Below are 19,738 nucleotides of genomic sequence, written 5' to 3'. Positions count from 1 at the left end.
CGAAAAATGTTTTCCCGGTGACTTTCTCCAAATTACGATCAGTTGGCCATATATGCTGATGCGATATTTAGCTTGGGAAAGTGCTATAAGCATTTTAAATTTTCAAAAAATTTTGACGTTTAAATGCACTGGTCAGGATCCTGCTTACTATCGCCGACTGTTGGCTAAATTTCGAGTCTTTTGGCTCAAAGAGAGATTGCATCCTAGCTACTGAACAACTTCGCCGGAGATGCAATCTTTATAAATTATTAGGATGCAGAGTAATCTTCAAAACAAAAATTTCTCCACCAAATGTTAAAACTTCAAATTTTATGTCCAAAATAATGACAAACCTTGAACTACTGCACAACTTTGCAATATACACCATATTTCTATGTCCGGATCCTGAGATATCCTCAAAGGGGCTGTCTATTTATTACGTAAGACATTTTTCGGAGTTTTTCAACCCCCCCTCCCCTCATAGTAAGATTTTTTGTATGAAAATTAAAAATAAATTGTATGGCGCGTAAGAAATCTCAGACCCCCCCTCCCCCCTTAAACCCTTACGTAATTAATGGACCGCCCCAAAACAGAAAATTCATACTCACTTGTGCACAATTGCATGGCTCGAACAATGATAGCCTTGATTTACTGAACAAGTTTGCCAAAGGCGTCATGTTTCTAGGTAGTCATGATTCTGAGATATTTGCAAAACTGAAGTTTTATGCTCACTAGTGCAGTTAGTTTTCGGCACGGTAAATGGCTGCGCATGACATACCATTGGTACCACGTGGTAACTGCAGGAATGAAATAGACCCCTTTGTGTGGCCTCTAGCCCAGCAACTCCTATCCATACCGACGATTGGAAAGTACAGCGCCCACCAGCTGACGAACGAGAACGACCTACAACTGATAGATTTTGCCGCTTTCAATAATAAAGCCATTCGTAACACCTACAGCACAGCCTCCCGTATCCTAAGCAGACAGCTACAAAATCGACCACGTTTGATCGATGAACGGCACTTCTCAGACATAACTGACGTCAGAACCTATCGTGACACTAACATTGACTCTGACCACTACCTGGTGATGGTCAAACTGTACCCAAAACTATCCGTCATCAACGATGTACGGTACCGACGCCCGCCTCGGTACAATCTAGCGTGACTGAAACAACCGGATGTCAGCATCTTGAAGCAGCATTGCCGGATGAGGGCGAGCTCGATAGGGCCCCTCTTGAGGACTGCTGGAGGACAGTCAAAGCAGCCATTAAGGACGCTGCCGAAAGCATCGTCGGATATGTGGAACGGAGTTCAAGAAACGATTGGTTCGATGAGGAGTACCAGGAGAGGAGAAGAATGCAGCGCGGGCTGCAATGCAATGCACACGGCAATTCATAGAACGATTCAGACTGAAGCTGAAACAGCAAATCCGCACTATCAGCACAACGATGGTCCCACGATGGTGGAAGTAAAAGATGCCATTCAACAGCTCAAGAACAACAAGGTCGCTGGCAAGGATGGTATTGGAACCGAACTCATCAAGATGGGCCCGCACAGGTTGGCCGATTGTCTGCATCGGCTGATAATCAGAATCTATGAAACTGAAAGGCTACCGGAGGAGTGGAAGCAAGCCGTTATATGCCCTATCTACAAAAAGGGCGGCAAACTGGAGTGTGAAAATTGTCGTGGTATCACTATCCCAAACGCGGCCTACAAAGTGCTATCCCAGATTCTCTTCCATCATCTATCACCTATAGCAAACGAGTTCGTGGGATGTTAACGAGCAAGTTTCATCGACGGCCGCTCGACAACGGATCAGATCTTTTCCGTGTGGCATATCCTCCAGAAATACCGTGAGTACCAGGTCCGTACGCACCGTCTGTTCATCGATTGCAAGGCGGCATACGACAGTATTGACAGTGTAGATCTATGGAAGATCATGGACGAGAAAAGTTTTCCCGGGAAGTTCACAAGACTGATTAGAGCTACGATGGACGATGGACTACAATTCGTTCGAGTCTCGGCGGGGACTACGACAGGGCAATGGACTTTCGTGTCTTTTGTTCAATATTGCGCTTGAAGGTGTCATGCGTAGAGTCGGACTTAACAGTCGAGGCACGATTTTCACGAGATCCGGATAATTTGTTTGCTTCGCGGCGACTGAAACGGGATGCAAAAAGAGTCGGGCTAATGGTGAATGCGTCGAAAAACAAAGCACATGTTACCTAGTGGGGCCGAGCGCGACAGGGCAAACCTAGGAAGCGGTGTCACGATAGACGGGGATACCTTCGAAGTGGTGGACGAGTTCGTCTACCTCGGATCCTTGCTGACGGCTGACAACATTGTTAATCGGGAAATACGAAGGCGCATCATCAGTGGAAGTCGTGCCTACTATGGGCTCCAGAAGAAACTGCGGTCAAGAAAGATTCACCCCCGCACCAAATGTACGATGTACAAAACACTCATAAGACCGGTAGTCCTCTACGAGTATGAGACGTGGACTATGCTCGAGGAGGACTTGCAACTTGGAGTGTATTTTCAAATGTTGATTTAGAACTGAGATCAAACCTACCAAAATTGACCATTTTGTATGTAAAAAGTTGCTAATATGTTGTTCAATACTGTATGTCGCATACGGCTGGATGAGGGATTTCGAGAGCTTGGGAAAAAATAAAACAGCAGAATCGCGCTTTCTTTGAGCTCCCAAAACAAGTTCAGCCGGGAGGAAAGCCGGGAGCATGTTGTTGTAAGTCGTGGCTGAATTGACTAGTTGGTTGGTGCCTAGCTGACAGCAGCGAAAAGAAATGCTCCTATTTGCCGACTCAGACATAAGGGGAACCGGTACCAGAGCGAGTGAGAGAGTCGTGAACAGATGATCGCGCGTAACATATCACTCATTGATTTTTTTGTCGAACTGATCAAGCTAGTTGGTGTCTGGTGTAGAAAGTACCACCGGAAATGTACGACATGGCCTGAGGGCTTCTGAAAACTAAATCGCCAATAGTTGCTATTAGTGACTCGCTCGCAAAACTGGATCATGCCCAGGATTCCAAGGAATCCCTGTCCGGGATCCGAAGGAATCCCTGTCCGAGATTCGAAGGAATCCCTGTCCGGGATTCGAAGGAATCCCTGTTCGGGATTTGAAGGAATCCTTGTCCGGGATTCGAAGAAATCTCTGTTCGGGATTCGAAGGAATCCCTGTTCGGGATTCAAAGAAATCCCTGTCCGGGATTCGAAGGAATCTCTGTCCGGGATTCGAAGGAATCCCTGTTCGGGATTCGAAGAATCCTTGTCCGAGATTCGAAAGAATCCTTGTCCGGGATTCGAAGGAATCCCTGTCCGGGATTCGAAGGAATCTCTGTCCGGGATTTGAAAGACTCTCTGTCTGGGATTCGAAGGAATGGGATTGAAATGAATGCTTGTTTGGAATTTGAAGGAATTCCTATCTGAGATTCAAATATAAGAGTTGTTTGATAAATCTGTATTTTGCATTGTTGTAAGTATGAATATAAAGCATAATTTGTAAGACAACCATCAAGACACAATGTGATTTTTACATTTATATATGTTTTTACACTGCTGCTTCAACCTACCTTATTTTTGCATAGCCGTCTAGAGGTGCAATACGATCTGTAAAGAAAAAGAAAGCGGAAATTCGCTATTAAATCATTCGATGCAAAAAGCACAGGCAAGCTCGAGTAGGTTGCAAATTTATAGTAACCTTCAAAGGCTCCGTACGATTATCATAGCACAATAATCGCCTTTAACCCTCACCTTAAGCCCATTCGAACCATCGATCTCTCACTATTTTTTTTTTTATTAATAACTACCTCCACGAACCAAATTCGGAAAGGTTCTTCAAGTACGCCAGTCCATTCCTTCCATAATTGAACAATAAAGCTCCGTAGCACCTTCTCGATTTATCAATAGGGGCCACCCCTGAAACGCCACATGCTAAATTTCACACAATCCATACCCGAATCGCCAGCAGTAGCACAGTAGGGTGGCCCATAATGATCAAACTACACAAACCTTAAAGACAACTCTGAAGGAAAACTAAATTTTAGTTTTCTAGGTATATGTTTTTATTTCTTAACGAAAATACTTCCGGTTTGTTGCATTCTATTCTATATTGATTGGAAAACCTCCAAATAATTTATGAAAAAAAAGTTAGCTTCTGAAGGGTGTAACTGAATAGTCTTACAGTTTGATTTTTCTCATATAAAAATGGGCCACCTTAAGCAGCAGTCAACGACGCAATGCGGCGGAAAAAATGCACTAATATGGGCCGTTGATCACAAGTACGGTTCGAAGGACGTGGCCGGTGCGCGCGGCGCAACGGCCAGTAGCAAATGCCGTGACCAAATTACTTACCGTCACCACGGTAGCACGGGTATGGCGATTTGACATTTCGTCCATGGCGGCGACGAAACGGCAGAGCGCGTTAAATATTTTTAATAAATTGTCATCGTACCCCTCGTTGCCGTGTATACCCCTCGCATTGTCGACTGACTTGACAGACTGCACGCTTGATGTAGTAGGTGGCGGCACGACAAATTAAGACGAAGGTCCCTCTGAGCGTTGGGTCTTTACGTAGCGAGAATTTAGCAACAATCGATTCGATCAATTAATATCTCCTTTTTTGGCCGTATAATGAATTTATCTTCGCTTAAGGCCTTGTGGCCGTGTGGTTTCGGCGCAATGCGGGTGCCGTTCCCGGGTAAACTTTGACAGTGTTCATGGTTGGATGTGAGAGTTATCCATTGCATAACATGCCGGTACCTATCTGACGTAATAGTAAAACATTGATAGAACCTATCATTCAAACACTGTTTTGATGTTTATTGATGCTCGAAATTATTTTTTTCTTCGGGTTGTCTCTTTCTACAGTAACTGTAATTACTTCACAAGAACAAGGGTAACTGTTCCATCCTTCATCTCACGTGTCTTTTTCATTCATCTATAGAGACAACCATTAAAGCATTATTTGAACAAGTGTTATTTTTTGCAAGTATACGCTGAAACCTCTATTTACGTAATGGGAATGCATTATAGTGAACTTTTATGTTCGGTCTATACTTTTAGAGATTTTAAACGGTTCAATACCTAACAAATCTAAAGCCAGTCCTTCAGGACATTAAGCCCGAGTGGCCGCAACGGTGCAAAACTATTCATTTATAATTTTGAATATCAGATCTTAATGATTTATGCAAAATAAAAAAATGCCATTGAAAAAACTTGACATGTCCCAAAAAACCGCCTTTTTCTACCCGACTTGACCCAGTGACCCACCGCAATAACTCCGGCTACAAGGGTATTCCCGAGTTCCTCCGGCCATTTCTAGAAACTAGATATGTGGGCCAGTATACTGACAAAAAATATGAATCTTTAATGTATTCGCTGAGTGGTAAGGGTTTTAATATTTTTGCTTTCACTCTGGCCTACACGGGTTAACGAGATTTCTAGTCCTAAGTAGAGTTACTGTGCACGTGCTGCAGCCTTAGGTGCAGGAGCCTCATTGCTTGCAAGCGCACGGGAGCGCTGTACATTGTGAGACCTTTTTTGGTGCGCCTTTTGGTTTTCTTGAGAAGTATCTCACTGCGGTCTCATGCGCTCCGTCACATGTGCTGTTTAAAATTCAGCACAATAATTGAAGTGATTACAAAAGTTTTCAACGAGGATCGAAATTGTAACCCTTGGATCGCGAGGCTTCTACCATATCATGTAAGCCATCTAGACACCTGCATAATGAGGCGAAAATAGCTGTAGAAGCTCTTCGTTACTAAGCAGTTGTTTCACAACTTGGATACCGATGGCGAGCCGTAGCGCCGAACAGCGCATGAGACGAGTCTCCCCGAGAGCACATCAACTAGCGCGCGCTTTTAGGATTTTCGTGAGCCTCCTTTTAGCGCAGCACACTAGGATTCCGATGAGCTGAGAGACGGATTGGTAGGAGGCTCGTCAGTACATTTATGTGCTCCTGTGAAATATGTAACTCTAGTCCTAAGCTAGTTCATCTCGGGACCTAAGGTTTCACTTCCCTTCCAAAGGAAGTCGTCACTATAACTTCGAATGTCATAAGTGATTAGCTTGGGGTGGGGATCGATCCCATGTCCTTGGCATGAGAGGCGTGTGTTATAACCCCTACACCAGATCCGTCTTCAAATAAGTGAGAGATACTCAGAGCCGTAGCGATACTTCATGGCGTCCTTGGCGAACCTCCATTTGTAAGCCCCTGGATAAATTCAAAACTTTTAACTTTTCAAACTTTAAATTACTATAAGGTCAAACGGTTGTCGTAAAATATTCTTTCAAAATAGTTAAAAAAACACAAACATTTTTGAGAATTCTGATCACGATTTTGTGAGAAGTGTCTCAAGGGTTCCATCAGAATCTTTATTAGGATTTTTGAAAATTATGTGTAGCACTTATGAGTATGCCAACCAAATTTTCAACAAATATTGCTCAGAATTATTTCTAGTTTTCTGTCAAAATGACACCAAGGATTATGTATAAATCCTGGCCAAGATTTCCTGCACCTGGATCACATGTAAATCCTTTGTGAAATTCTATGGAAAGCTGTTAAAGATCCGATAATAAACCTGCCAAAGGTATTGTGAGAATCCTATTTTAGGTTAGAATTATATTAGATTACTATTAAAAAGTTTAGAACAGCTACACTACCCACCATAAGTATGAAATCGCGTATTGCAAAACTCATACTGAATATTGCAGCACCTTGAAAAGTTTAGCATCACCTAAAATGAATATTATCTCGTGATTCTGAATTGCTAGATCAATGTATATTTGAGGTCATCTTAAAAATTAAGTCTTTGAGCCCCTGCGATTTTTTATTTTCGTTGAAAAAACTTTTATCACTGGATTTTGGGTGATGCTAAACTTAAAAGTGCTGCAATACTCAGTATTGCAATGATTCCATACTTATGGTGGGTAGTGTATATCCAATATACTTTGAAATTTCTGTTCAGAATTCTGTTTGAAATATTTCTAAGATAGTATTAAATTAGTACCCTGGATTCTATAACAAAAAAATATTTATCGGGATTTTGTTGGAATGTATCCTGGAACTAAATCAAGCTGTGTTGCCAAATATAGCTGTAATGCTGCAACTTTTCTTCCAGTTTAATTGAAAAGAACAAAAAATGCAATAAACCTATAGTTTGTTGTATTTTCTATTTAGTAAAACAGCCGTAAGAAAATTTCCAATGATTGTTCAACGATAATTCCAAGCTTTTCTCTTAGGAATCTTCAATTTACTATCCTACTATGTATTTATTTTCGGAGACTCTTTCATCAAAAAATGTTAAAAGCGATTCAGGCATTAGTACAATTTTATACCATTATGTCTACGTATATCTGAAAAATTGTTAAACGGCGCCCTTACTTGATATGTTTTCTTTAAAGTTTTTCCAAATGTGTCTCTCATTTTGGCGCCCCCTGAAGGCTAGCGCCCTTGGCGGGGGCCAACCTGGCCAACCGCACGCTACGGCACTGGAGATACTGCCAATTTTATTAAAAAGATTATGATTTTGAACATGGAGGATATGTTTACGAGCCTTTTCAATAAAATCGACGTAAGTACTAAACCTGGCTGCCGATTAGCTAGTTTGGCTATCATCCTGTCGACCATGTGGGAAAATTCCTCAATCGACCACCTTGGGGGCGCGTAACAACTGCGATAGAACACGCCGTTGATTTGCTATCGCGAAACCGTCATTTGAGCTAGAGACTACTTCTTGGATTGGGTATCGTCATGTCGTCCCTATAGCTGCTAGCTGTTGAGACCAATCCGCCACCCAGTTCCCGTTGTTGGCTGGTATGCGGTATGGGTCCGATAGTCAGTCTTGGTTTCTGTAGTTAGATCATAGTAGGCTGCCATAGGGAAAAGAGTAGTTGTTTGACGTTAGGGATGATCATTGTATAATAAACCCCTGAACCAACAAGACGTGTTTTATTGCTACAGTTTCCGAGACTGACTGCCAAAGAAGCTGCTTGGCTGCATCACAGTGGTTTAAATTTAACTGTGTTACTTCCGTTTTGGCTGCTTTGATACTCCGCCTGTGCCCAAACATTTGGGACCGCCCGTTAAGTGTCCGTTTTCTGCTCTGCTCTGCTCACTTAGCGATTTGCTTACAATCGCTTGCCCTATGGCCTTCGGTGCCACATTTTCTGCAAATCTTACTTCTGTTTTGATAACGAGGGCTTCGCCTAGATACCTATGATTCGCTGCTTTCGGTTTAGCACTCTCCTTGGGCTCCGTTTTCAGTTGACTCTGTTTTTTTCTTATTTCCAACTCGTATCCACGGGTTGCTGTTGCCTTGCGCCCGTGGTTCCTGTGGATGCACTGCCTGGTTCGGGTTATGGTTATGGAGGACGGCCGCGTAGGTCACTTTTCCCTTAGCAACCATACGTCTTTTCGCCACGTATTCATCCCCGGAAGGTCCCCTTTTCCGCATCGCGTATCGAATAATATCATCAGATATATTCGCGTTGCCTGTGAAGGAAAAGACTTCAGTCTGAAACGAATTAGTGTCTCTTTTGCCTTCTACCTTGCCAAGTTGTTCCTTGGCTTTCTCGTAGTCCTGCTTTGCAGCTAGGACTGATTGTCGCAATTTCAGTAAACTTGTTTTCAAGTCTTTGCTGATATTGCTTTTGCTCTTAACAAACTCGATGATGACATCAAGTTGCTCAGCAGATACCTGCATTTTAGGGAGGTACTCCCTATTGCGATCCGTGGCCTCGATTAGTCCCGGGCCATCGGTCACCTCACATGTTGCACTGGAGCGGCCAGTGCCTGCCGTCGTCACAGTATCTAGGCTTTTGCCCACACTGTTTTCACTAATGTTGATGTTGGTCGCCTCCTTCCTTGGCGGAAACCTTAGCCGGTTACTGATAGGTCCAGGAGCCTCTCCTTCACATTCCGCTAGTTGGTTGTTTTGCTTGATAATCTCTTATGGGTCTCTGCTGTCTTTAGTGAAGTATCACGCTCGTGCTGTGGGTATCAAGCGAGCTTTTTACATGGTGCAAGAACTAAGCACACTACGCGATCATTCTTGGCGCCTTGGGACAATTACTTTGCTACTTTCTATGTAGTGCCTATGAACTCACACTATATTGCAAACCCTCATGGTATTTTAAGATTTGTTGAATTTGATTTGGGTTTTTAAATTAGTTGTACGATTTTGATTTAAATGGTCTACCTGCTCAATGAACATGTTGAACAGGCTGACGAGACGCCTCTGAAAACTAATAGTATTTGATTTTAAGCAGAGATACAATGGATTTTTTATCGAAAGAAAACAACTTTAAAATGAATTGATTTTTGCAGTTAACAAGTTTGCTTGTGTTAGTGCACGTGTAGTATCAGTTTTGCAACAGTATCAGTGTGTACGTGAGAATATAACCTAGAATGAAGCAAAGGTGTGAAATCATTCGAAATATTCAAGTAATTATGCTTATTAAGGACAAATGATCCACTTACCCCACTGTTACATTTTCCCCACGGTACCTTAACAAAAAACTAGTGCAACTGTGATCCAAGGGACCATCGATTCAGCCATGAAACCAACTACTATGGTTCTCTAACTCAATATCGAGATACGGAATAAAAACTCAGGAACACGAAAAAGAGAGCAAGTTCAACTCAAACGTGCTTACCCTACCTACCTACCATAACTCCCAGTTGTTGAGTCAATTCATTAATTTTTGATTCGCACGCCATTTTTCGGTTGACGCAATAAATAATGCATTTCCATCGGCTGTCAATTCGACTTGATTGCCTAGAGTTTTTGCTGCGTTATGACCCCCCTCTGCTGCCTGTCCGTCGCGTATCGATATATAAGATTATGAAATTTGTCAAAATTTCCGCTCCCGTCGACAATCTCGGCGGCGGCGAAGAGAAGGAACCAATTTGCTACGGTAACTTGGATCCAGTTTCAGTTTTTGCACTCTTGATTTAGTACTGTTATTGTTTTCGTCTTGCGCCGACTTTTTTTGATGCTGGTATTGTTGTTTATTGCTCGCTCATTGTTTATCACACAAAAGAATAGAGCGCTGCATATGACGAGCCTAACCTCACTCATTTGACAGCTGCTGGTCCTGTTGTTTACGTTTCGGACTTAGTCGTTTTTTCCATCATTTTTTCATCTTCGCATTTCTATCACCAGCATGCTGATGGTGACGATTTTCCACGGTAGGAAGATAGAATAATACGATCCGTGGATATCTGCTGTGGATTTGACGTCTCCGCGCAACAAACTTTCACTAAATTAAGAATGATTCGAAAAAAGTACTAAGTCCAAACTGTAAACAACAGGACCAGAACCTGTCAAAATTGATGCGTGACGTCACAGTGCAGTGGAGTATACTGCACACAAACATCTAGAACACAACAGTAATCGTCTGACAACTGACGCCATCTTCAGCCATTTCGTCCATTGTTGTTGATTGCTTGACAACTTCTTTCGCTGCGAATGGACTTTTGTTTTGAATTCCTTCGCACGCATTCATTTTTTTTTGTTTTGGTTTCGTCTGCAGACACAGTTGGCGTTGCGTCGTCGACGCGTCGCGCCATGTCGTAACCGTAAAAGGAAGTGGACATTGTTGAGCCAGTCAGATATCACCGGGAATCGGTATGGCGAGGATTGGCGTCTGCCTGAGTCCGGTTGTGGTGTTGTCTGTTGCACCCATCGCGTTGTCGTCAGCCGATGATGATGGGATGCGGTTGCAACAACGATGTCAGAAGCTGTCAGTGAAATAATTACGCGACCGTGGGGATTTTGATGGTGTGTGGAAAAAATGGTACAAAAGAAGGCTGGACGAAACATTGGCCTTCGTCTGGGTGTATGGAGGAGGCTCGGAGCTCTTCTAGGCTGTGAGCTGTCTCGAAACGGTGTTCACTGCAAAGAAATGCTTTTTTTTACAAAAATAAGAGAACAATTACGTTGCCATGAATGCGTAAGCGTTCCCCATATTTGGCAGCGTCCATTTATTACGTAACGCTAAAATTGGAAATTTTTGACCCCCTCCCCCCCTCCGTAACGCTTTTCGTATGAAAATTTTAAAATTTTTATATGAGCCGTAACGCTTGAGCCTACTCCCCCCCCTCTCCCCCTAGAGCGTTACGTAATTTGTGGATGCCGCCTTTGTACACGCTTAAAAAAGCGTTCTGGAAAACGTGAACTGTCAAAAATACACCGTGAACTACCATCATCGGTCACAGATACATGATCTAGTTCACGGTGTATTTTTGCTTGTTGACGAGTTCACGTCTGCTGTTCACGGATACGAGAACCGATTTTTTTCTGTGTATTATTGGCGTAAATTGTCTTTCAAAATATATTGTAAAGCATCAAGTTTGTAAGGTGACGCCTGAAGCTTCTGAACACACCAAATTTTTATTGCTGGTAACCAGCAAAATTTTGCTGATTTTTTTTGTGCTGTAATTCCAGCAATCCATCCAGCAATATAAAATTTACTGATCTTCAGCAAACCGAATCGTCAGAAAATGACAGCTCTTTTACTGAACATTCAGCAATACATAGGCCTGATGGCTCAGCCCGTTTGCTGGTTAACCAGTAATTTGAATATAAACACTGTTTGCTGGAGTACCAGTAATCAGTCAATTCGGTTTCATTAATAAAATACTTTACGTTTTCATTTCCAATTGGAAATTTATGGCGGAAAATGTTCTTTTATGACTCTAGCATGCCGTTATAATTCATCCAAAGACAAATTAAAGACCTCCATGTCCCTTGCAGTTGCCCAAAATTGTATTATGAGCCATACATCATACATACAGGTAATCTAGAATGCCGTGAAAAGTATACTGCGATCTGTCAAACTTGGGTACCTTTTGTACTACCGAGGGACCAAATGCAGTACTAGAAGTGGTACCCAATCAGAGCCCGCGTGTGGCGGACCTGATTCATCCATATTAATCTGCTTCAAACTGCTCCGAATCGCCCATCTCATTTTGTGGAAATGATGTGCCGGACAACGAGGAGTGAATATTTAGCGCAACACCCGGCAATTAAAAAATAATCCGATTTGTCCTTCGGTGTGTCGAAAGACGCTTTATATCTAAAACAATGCCTGAAAAACAGAAACAAATGTTTTAAACTATGTTATTTATCTTTATTTCGATGATTTTTTATACTCACGAACGTCCGTTGTGGATGAAAGAACCTTTTTTTCAGAGAGAGAAAAAAAACAAACCACCTTTTTGACAGATGTCTTGCTGATTGTTTCAGTAAACTATCAGTTTACTGAATATCCAGCAAATCAAATTTGCTTTACTGAATTACCGTGGTGAATCAAAATCCGGACGGTACCAATACCCGGACACTCTGATAATTATCATTAATTTAATGTAAATATTATATAATAATTTAAATAATTTCATACATAATTTCTTATTTTAACACTTCTTATCAGTTTAGTTTCATTTGTAATCTAGTAAGCATTGCCTGATAAATCATAAAAATAAAAACAAAATTGATGCTCCAGTTTGACGTGGTTTATTAGCGGCGTGGATCAGTTTTGAAAGTGATTCGACGAACGCACCACAATATTAAGTTAACAGTTCTATGCTTAAATTACATTATTTTGGAAGTGTTTCAATTAGAACAGTGTACGAAACAATCGTTTAGATGTTGTGAAGCACTACATTTGTGAAAGAACGTGAAAATAATCTGTAAATTGTGAAGAAGGTACTGTCCGGGATAAGAAACCAGTGGCTTCGAATCCGGACATTATTTAAAAGTGTTGTGTTTTACTTTCGTGAACCAATAATTGGAAAGCAAATTAATTATAAAAGCAGCAAATACTATCATTGGAAGGTAACGAGAGATTACAAGTGCTAAGAAAATCAGTGTGACTTATTTTTTATACAGAATAAACACCATGTACCCAATCGCATGAGTCTTGAGCCAGTAGAGGTAATTAAAGCACATATTTACTTAAACTTTACGTTTATTAGCTTCAAGAACCAAACGCATGCATTGAATCTTTGATCAAATGATCACAAATTCACGTAATAGTGAATTTTGATACACTTTTATGCCAATTTTTCAAGTTACAATACAGGTGTCCGGATTTTGATTTATATTTGTCCGGATTTAAAACCAAGGTATGCATTGGCTGTCCGGATTTAAGGACAAGACATGCTTGAATGTTTCAATGTTTTTCTTGACATTTTCATATTTTTTAACATACAATTAACCGTTTATAGCAAGATCTAACATATAACTAGTTGTGACAATATCACACTTCAATTTTATTCGAAAAATACTTGTAAAAAATGGTGTTCGAAAATATGCCTCTACTTAAGCGTCCGGGTATTGATTCATCACGGTATCAGTAAAATTTGAATTGCTGAAGTCCTTTCAGCAATTCATTTTGCTGGAAGTCAAACTCAAAATTTGGTGTGAAGAGAAGCATTCCAAGCTACTGAGAAGAATAAACCCAAGTTTCTTGAGATAAGTCTAAAAATATTCTGAGTAGTAGCTCTCCAAGAGCACAAATCTATAAAACTAGACCTGCGAGGAAACAATCGATCAAGTTTCCATCTTGAATGGTTATCTGGTTCTCATAATTTGAGATTTGGCTTCGATTTATCTTTCTCTCACCTTAATTTCAAACAGTTTTTACACAAATATCAACAAACATGAAAACCTTCAGCACTTCAACGGTTTTGCACTGAGCTCAAGTGTCATCAGGCATAGGAGAGCCGAATTCAATTAATTTGTTTCATGATCCTTAAGGTGATTATAGAACGAAACCACACCTCAAATTTTCAAGAGCACAAGACTTGAGAACCAAACAGCGCTCCGCGTTGGAAATGTATCCCATTGGTCACCACCAGCAAGCAAGTAATTTGATTGATTTTCAACGCGAACTGTTGTCAGATTCTCCAGTCTTGTGCACTTGAAAATTTGAAGTTTGTCTTTCTTTTACAATCACCTTAAGACACTACTGTGGTTCCGAGGAATTCTCGCGGAACATTACTAAAGAACCTATCTAACATTGAGTGGCTCTCTTTGTTTACTTTCTCTTTCATTAATAACTGAGTCACATTAATTTCTTCTGTTGCGTTTTTTGTATGAAACGCTAGTCAAGGAAATTGACTTTCGATCTATAGTGAAAAACTTCCCAAAATTTTTATTGTTCCACTGTTATAATCGAAAGAGAACGAGAGAGGAGAGAATCTCTTATTTGTACATAGGTCCTTTAGTAATGTTTCGCGAGAATTCTAAATCTTATTATTTGGCTAATACATAGGAGTTTTTTTTTAATTACTCAAGGATTTTTAATTAACTTGGACGGGACAATTTCAATGAAGGAAATATGTCGATCACAGGTGATCAACTTTCTCAAAAGCTTATTATGTTATTTCAAAGTTATCCTTGATGCAGCAAGTTCAATGAACGTCGACCGAGTTCCCTTCGCGTGCAACCGAATCCATTCTCCCGATCGGAAACCGTTCCGCGCAAATCGTGCAATTTTGCGAGTCACGATTCGCCCGGATCTGCAACCAGATCCGAAGAGGAGGAATGTCGGGATTTCGTTCTCTCGAAATAAACCCCCGCATCTGGAAAGAAAAGAAAGGAAAAAACAACGAGAAAGGGGGCCAATCTCATTATGTTGTACCGTAAACCGCGCTGCCACCGCGAGCGTGATCTTCGTGGGTCGATTATCCGACGGTCGGGATCAGGTGCACCCCAGCTCAAAGAAGCATTGGGCATTCTTTCTTCTTTTCCCGTTTTCGTTTGTTTCGCGCATTGCCTGAACGCCTCCTGTACACTATGGGCTGGAAATCAAAATTTCGAGACAAAACTCCAAGCACTTTCATAATGAACATATATCAACCTAGAGGTAATACAATCTTACTCAAAAAACGATAAGCACTAATAGTAAGCCACGAAATAAGCATCATAGATGCATACAGGCTTTAGAATAGCGCTACAAACGCTTACATGCCTATCAACAGCACTCACACTGCTTAGAAACCCTATTTACTGCATTATTAATGCTTCGAAGCCCGATGCAAACAGGCATATATTGCCTTATATTGCCACTTCATTCTCATATGGGGTATGTTTCAACGCTATCCAGTTAATTTTATTTTTCCTCATTATTTAAGATATTATTTTCATTCATTCACCAGCTGATGGCCTGCATACGCGAAAGCACAAAAAGTTCGCCCCAAAAATCGGGCGAAAACAATTGACGTTTCTCATATGGTCTTATATTGGAGGTGAAGAGAAGCACGATTATATCTTTGCATTATAATGGAACGCTAATTTGCCTTTGATGGCATTATAATAGCTCTATATTCATATTTATATATATGTAGCTGTAAGGCATTAAATGATTACCCTGAATACAAGTAAATTTTTGCTTGTTCCTGAACCCGAATACGAAGGAAAATCTAAGCTTTAAGAATGAACTACGCAGCTATAAAAACCAGACATTGCTATCTCATCTGATGAACGAGATCATCTTCAGATAATGGAAAGATATTGTAAATTTTGCTTCCTATCGGACGCGACGATTTGTAATCGTCGCCGGTGAAACCGTCGCCAAAATCGTCGCCAGCCAAGCAACCGCTGTGAATTTGACGTTTCAACAGTCTTGCCAACACAAAGGCAAATCACCTCCTTTGATTTGTTTGCTGGCGACGATTCTTTCAGTCTATTCAAAAGTTGGCGGCGCGTTTTGTTGCGAATGAAACAGACAATATTATCTGCAATCCAAGAGTGCACTGAAATGATATCATTTCTTAATTTTGCGTATTAAAGCTAAGTATGCTGTTTCGCTCAAGAAAAATAAAAATTTCTGCGGAAGAAATGGTCAAAAAATTTTCTACAGTGAGTTCCATTTGAAATGACATTTCTTTTCAACTGCGTACTGCGATCAAAGAAAAATGCTTTTCTTGACCATTTCTTGGGAGAAATTTTCCACGCATCGAGATAGGCGATTCCTTTTCTTGTCAGTAGCAAACCGGCCTTAAGCCTGATTTGGTGCTGAAAAGTAATTTCTGGGCCTATCTATCCTGCAAGAAAACGATCATGAAAGCGCTTTTTTCTGATCGTAGTATGCAGTTGAACATAAATGTCAGTTCCTTTGGAGAATTATCAACGTGTGACTGAAGAGCAATTTATGAGGACTTATTTTCAAAATAACTGCGATCGTTGTGTTCAGAAATCAAGAGTGGCAAAAACAATTTAGTAATATTGATAAATTATGGTCATCCTTTGAATTTTCAAGAAATGAAATCTTCAATTTCTGTGATTAATAGTTTGAATAACACGGCACTTTCCTCGTACCACAATGTAATGCTTGTTTTATTTTTCCAGTAGAATAACAGCATGTATTTGAAAGAGTAAAACCCAAAATGTTTCGTCATAGTGTTACCGGGAAATTCCTCTTGAATATAAAGCAAAGTGTAGCTCTTGAATCAATTTTTCTGAATACTATTAATTTAATTTCATTTTTCTTCACCACCGCCTAGGCCTTAAACCTAGTTTAACCATATAGGGTGACGTGGTTTATGGGTTATGGTGAAGAAATAATCCCTTAGTGAATATATTGGGCTGAGTTTTCAGCTGTTTAGTAATCAGGGAAATCCAGACTGTATGACCATTTGTTTCACGAGCAGTTTGTTAATCTCACCATACATAGCGCATTTTACCAACGTGATTTCCTTGTGGGACGGTTGTTAAAAATTCTACTCATCGTTATTTGAGCTAAATGAAGTGACTCGCCGTGAAGATTGTCCGACATTTCCCCGAAAACCATTTCCCCGCATGAATTTTCCCCGAAGGATTTTCTCCCGAAAACCATTTCCCCGAATGAACTGTTTCCCCGAATGTACCATTTCCCCGAAAAAAAAATCCAAAGACATTTTTCATTTTTTTATTATCGGTGTAATAGACCATATTCAGCAAGTTTGATAATCGTTTCGAACGAATGATTCTCTTATAAATGATTTGAACCGAAAAAATGTGATATTTGGATTGGAAATCGATGACAGTTTTTACTGGCATGTCTGCTTTCAAAAATATGTTAGAAATGAAGTTCGGTGCTCAAACTTTATATATTATAAATCGTAATAAAAATGCATAAAATGTAAAAGGTAGGTTTTGAAAGAATATTCAAGAGATGAACATAATTGATGCTTAATGTCGTTTTTCCGAACATAATTCATCTTATAGTTATAAAATAAAGTTTGACTGATTGAAAACAGTTTGCAGGATTCAATGACGAGATACAAATGAGATGTAGTTTCTGTTTCTTAAAACATAAGTAGATGTTTAATTTTTTTAACTAATGGATTGTTTTCAATTTTATAAATATCCTTTCTTTATAACATAGGTTGTTCTCCATTATATTACTGGTCCAATAATTGTTGGCTTAAAATAGTTGATAATTTAAAAGCTAATTTTGCCTTCTTATCATCGTAGGCAGTTCTTTGAAGCTGGTGTATTGATATTGTTCTGTAAAGTAGGCATTGAGAAAATAGGTTGTGAAGTACAAAGATTCAAAAAATTTCAGAGGATTGGAACATGTCCAAATCTCAATAAAACTTTCATAATTTGCTTTTCACTACAATATCTTTCCGAGAAAAATATAGATATGATCAAATCATGGTTCATTTTTGTGTGCGAAAATATGTAGTGGTACTGCTATGCGATTACTTTTCATTATGGGACAATCCAGCTTGGTGTTTTTTGTCCTAATTTTACAGAGCGAATCATATTATCTCATTAGTGCAGCTGAAAGTGCATTTTAAGATATGTTGAAATCTGAAATCAAATCAATTTTGACGAAAATGCAAATGGGACTGACTTGCAATTCACGGCGGTACTGATTTTATCAAAAATTTGCCCTTCTTCTATAAGAATGCAGTTCTTAATACATACATATATCAATAAAAATTAACAGAACTACTAAAACTTTAATCATTTTTTTTCTGGTTATTATATGCTATTGCTTCAAATGTCATTGTAGGAACGAATACTACAGATTTTTATATATTTTGATCCAACATTTCCAATACTCCTAATTGTTTTTTTTTTGTCAAATAGGCATTTTTTTCTATTGAATCAGTGATTACAGGTCGGACTCGATTATCCGGAGACTCGATTATCCGGGGACTCGATTATCCGAAACTTTAGACTTATTATCCGGAATCCGTTTTTTGATGTTCTTGTTTTTCAATCTTTATGCATAAATCTGAGATAATTTGGTATTTCAATATACAATATGAATGGTTTTGCAGTTTAGAACGTATTTAAGAAAGGGGGGGAGTTTAAAAAGTGTTTTTTGTGTATGCTGGTCAAACATTTTTTCTTGTAAAGACCCCTACTGTTGCTAGAAAAAAATCTGGCTACGCCACCGCATCATATAAATAAAATAACGAAATTCTTTTATCAAAGATATTAATTTTTTTTCTAAGTGATTCGATTATCCGGAGGATTCGATTATCCGGAGGATTCGATTATCCTGAATGAAAAAAAAATCGATACTCCAGATAATCGAGTCCGACCTGTATTAGCATTTTCAGTTTTCATTACTAACATGTATTTGACGTTTTCGACTAGATGACCTATTTAGGAACATTTCGGAAAAAATACGTTCGGCTTCTATCCAAGACATAACAAATTTTCAATATTTTTTTTATCTAGAAAACAGATATTGATTGTCAGTAAATCAATAAAGAAGTATGTTGACTTTTAAATATGTCTAGAAGGATGATTCGAGGTTTAATTATGTAGTGCAAGATATAATAGATTCTAAGAATCAATGGGATCACTGTAGCTACTGTCACTTAGTATAATGAAATTACGTTCAACCTAGTGGACATATGGCATGAGAACGTTTGGCGGAATCAGGCATCTTTGCGTAATCATGCGAAACAATGTGGAAGAACAGCCTATTATTAAAAGAAGGGAAAATTCAAATTGAAATATTATCAGCTAAGTGCCACTAAACATTGGAACAGTATAAATATAAAGAACAGCCTATTATTCTAAGAAGGCAAAACTAAGCCGCTTCCAATGAAACTGTCTATCATGTGCTCGCTTTTATCGCCAGGCTATCACCAAAAACGCATTATTTTGAACATCTGTTACTTTAAACACATGGATTTTATAACAAATAAATCAATTTTCATCTAGTCTTACATCAGCTAGCACGTTAAATACTTTTTGTAAGCAGGATCATTAATAGCTTTCAGTATGACAATTACACTACGATTTTTTCGGGGAAATGGTACATTCGGGAAAATAATTTTCGGGGAAATAGTTCATTCGGGAAAACTTCATTCGAGGAAATTGCATTCGGGGAAATGGTTTTCGGGGTAATGTCGGACAATCGCCGTGCAAATCAAATGGAGAGTCGAGAATTGTCACCTCGCTATACGACACCGACAATTGTCACCTCACGCCACTCGTAGAATAAACCCAATCGTGTGACAGGTACGATTATACTCTATGCCCAGGGAAGTCAAGGAAATTTCCTTTACGAAAAGATCCTGGACCGATCGGAAATCGAACCCAGGCACCTTTAGCATGGCTTTGCTTTGTAGCCGCAGACTCTAACCACTTTTGGGGCTTAGGAAGGCCCCAAAAGAGACTTCATCTAAAAATACCAGATTGAAAAGATTTCAGTTGAGCTTATTCAGTTCGAATGAAAATCTATATACATAGTTATATACATATATTATACATCAT

At 39.7% G+C, this 19,738-nt stretch overlaps 1 protein-coding gene across 5 annotated transcripts in view; it reads right to left on the bottom strand.

The window, feature by feature from the left end:
* Positions 1 to 19,738, bottom strand: part of LOC5580013 (leucine zipper putative tumor suppressor 3) — a 283,045-nt gene that overhangs the window by 218,754 nt on the left and 44,553 nt on the right. For all 5 annotated transcript variants that reach the window (XM_021857646.1, XM_021857643.1, XM_021857647.1 and 2 more), the window contains exon 3: positions 3,575 to 3,611. The gene's annotated coding sequence lies outside the window, so the exon portion shown is untranslated. The remainder of the gene's footprint in view (positions 1 to 3,574; positions 3,612 to 19,738) is intronic.

Source organism: Aedes aegypti, chromosome 1, assembly GCF_002204515.2.
Source record: "Aedes aegypti strain LVP_AGWG chromosome 1, AaegL5.0 Primary Assembly, whole genome shotgun sequence".
Classification (NCBI taxonomy): domain Eukaryota; kingdom Metazoa; phylum Arthropoda; class Insecta; order Diptera; family Culicidae; genus Aedes; species Aedes aegypti.
The sequence above is the reverse complement of the archived record's forward strand: the minus strand, read 5'-3'. Positions and strand labels throughout refer to the sequence as shown.